Here is a 3,079-nt window from a genome sequence, read left to right as displayed (position 1 = left end):
CTGCCCCAGCCCTGGCCTGGCACGGCGTGGCGTGGCGTGGCCAGACCGCGGCGCGTCGCTGATGCAATCACGCCCAATTACCAGAGCTGGGAGCCCGCCAAGCCCCGCCTGCGGGGTCCCCGGCCCAGCTTCGACATTCTTCGATGAATGTGTCTTTTTAATAGTCCGCCGCTAGCGTCATGAATATCAATAACGTCTCCATCGGAGGACAACATCGCTGGCGAGGACCCTGTCCACAGAATTAAGCTGCACCATTAATTTAAACGGAAATTTTGCCCCACCGAAGGTAGCTTCCAGATGTATGATGAATGGTAGATATTTTGCCATGAGAAGTGTATGAGGAGGGACAACGCGTGTTTGACACTGAAGATCGAAAAGACATGGATGCTTTATCTTTCGTTTCACCCTCTTTGGGGTACGCTGGGTCAATCATTTCTTAGTGCGTTATTCTTTTCTTAGGGCCCAGTATTTCTTCATTCTTTCTAATCTTTTCCTCTCTTCTTCGGAGGTGAAGGGTTCGGACTTTTGTGTAGTTTTGTCATGGAGCCTTATGTTTTCAAATGTTCAAATGTGTGTGAAATCTTATGGGACTTAACTGCTAAGGTCATCAGTCACTAAGCTTACACACTACTTAACCTAAATTATCCTAAGAACAAACACACACATCCATGCCCGAGGGAGGACTCGAACCTCTGCCGGGACCAGCCGGAGAGTCCATGGCTGCAGCGCCCTAGACCGCTCGGCTAATCCCGCGCTGCCCTTATGTTTTCATCTTTAGTAATTAATTTAGCTGTTCGATCAACAAGTGAATTATCTGAAACCTTTAATTCTACTAGGTCTTTCTCAGTTTGTTTAAACCAGTTCGGTTTCGTTTTGCTGTTACGGAAAAAAGTCAAAGATTTGTTTAGTTAATTTGTTGGAATCCGTTCTAAGAACATGACCATAAAAATTTATCCTCCCTTTGCGCATAGTATCTGAAAGTTTCTCAATTTTCTTGTAGAGAGTTTCATTTCTTATTTATATAAACTATTGTCTTGAAATTTTGGTCCTGTCATTTTTCTTGAAATGTTTCTTTCCCTTAGCTCAAGTTTCTCCATTTGGCCTTTGAAACTGATGTTTAGTGTTTCTGCTGCATACAGTGCTTCTGGCTTAATCACTGTCCTGTAATGTCTAATGCACTGTACATACTTAATTTTCAGTACCATATACACTTTGCATGACACTCTTCACGTGTCTTCTCAGATATACAATGCCAATATGTCATCGTGCAGTTTAGAAAGGGATTTCGAAGGCCATATTTCACGAAACGTCGGATGCATGCAAGACGAGAAAAAGTAAGAGGCGTGTAGTGTAATTTCTGGACATACATACAGAATATTAAGGGGAGTAGGAACGCCCTTTGCTGACAATATTAAATTTAGTAACTTCGCTTCCCTGTGTTTCAGGAACCACTGTAGGTATTGACACAAAACTTTCACAGGACATTAAACTGTATGTTCTCAGTCTACTGAAGTACAATAATTGCATTTCAGCCACTGCTTTCGTAAATATAATTTCTTAATTACACAGTTAAAATTTTGTGTCCTTTTTTGTACGTTATCCTAAATAATTTTAGTTATACATAACATTACGTTCTTCTTTTCGTTCAGTAGACTCCATGAAAATTTGATTAAGGGAAAAATGCCACACAAAATGCAAATTTTCATCAACGGCTTCTGAAGTTTGAAGACACTGTAACTCACTTAATATAAGTTTAACTTTTTATTTTTAGTCACTCAGAAGCATCCTGCACCATACCGCATATCATCCTCTTAATCTTTTTCTAATTTTTTTTGCTGTTCTTCTTTCTGGACTTCTTGGTGGCCAACTGTGTTGTATACTCTGCTTATTAATGCGAACCAACTATTCAAGTTCTCTGATGCAGTTTGCTCCAGGATAAATTCCATATGCTGCAGCACTTTCACCCTACCAATGTTGCCATCATTAAAAGGAATAACAGCATCAATCACCCCTCCACTTTGATGTCTTCATTCAAACAAAAACATTTTTTGGTAAGCAAGTCCATATAAGATTGAACGACTCATTAAGATTTTGAGTCTGACTATGCAGACACTTCTTCAATAATTCAGGATTTGCCAGGTCTCTGTAAATAGGTTTTATGACATCCATGACTGCTGCTGGTATGGAATGTTTATGGCTGTATGAACTGTTTGAGTACTGGGCATTGCGGTAATTGCACCCTGAATCAGGTCCAAGGTGGCAAAGATGGTGTACTGGTTTTTCATCAGTTGACAGTCTGTGGAAGAAGGTAGCCCATACTGCCTGCTTCATTTTCAACAATTCCTGAATATTATTTCTAATGACCATCCGATAATACTGCTGTAGTTCATCAGTCATTAATACTACTGTAGTTCATCAGTCATATTGTCTGTCAGCCTGCCTCTTATGGTTTTTCCATCTGAAAGTTTCTTCTCTCCCAAACGTAGTTTGAACTTCCTCAACCTGGTGCCCATCCGCTTCTCGACATGACCAACACAATCCAGATTTGTGATGGTCTTCTCACCATAATGCTGAGTGGTTACAACAATGTTATATGCTTTTGAGTCTCCATCACCTAAGAACTTAGTGTAACACACTCCTCTTTCGTTCACATTTCGACTAAAAATGTCAGTATCTACCGAGGCCTCCATACCACTACTTGTTCCTTCATAATTTCTGTCATAGATATACCCTTCTTCATTCCCTAATTTACACTTATAACAATGTTTGGATAAAGTATGTAAATCTGTTACCTTTCCTGTATCCACACTGGTCACCGTAGCTACAGAATTCTTAGAACTGTAGCTGCGCTTCTGCCAAGTGCTATCAAAAGCTACTGGTATGTCAGTCATACCATCATTTATTTCAACAGCTTCGTTTGCAGCACCCTGCATTCACTCACATGCAACAGATTTCACAGCAGCTCCAATAAATCCTGCATACTTGTCGATTTTACAAGGAAAGCGTGGCATATTCATCACGGCACACATTGTTTCTGTTGCCGAGTGTCCTTTGCCAATAGCTCTCAATCCATAAAACC

The sequence above is a fragment of the Schistocerca americana genome, chromosome 3 (genome assembly GCF_021461395.2).
Source record: "Schistocerca americana isolate TAMUIC-IGC-003095 chromosome 3, iqSchAmer2.1, whole genome shotgun sequence".
In the NCBI taxonomy this organism is placed as follows: Eukaryota; Metazoa; Arthropoda; class Insecta; order Orthoptera; family Acrididae; genus Schistocerca; species Schistocerca americana.
Note: the sequence above shows the minus strand (reverse complement) of the source record.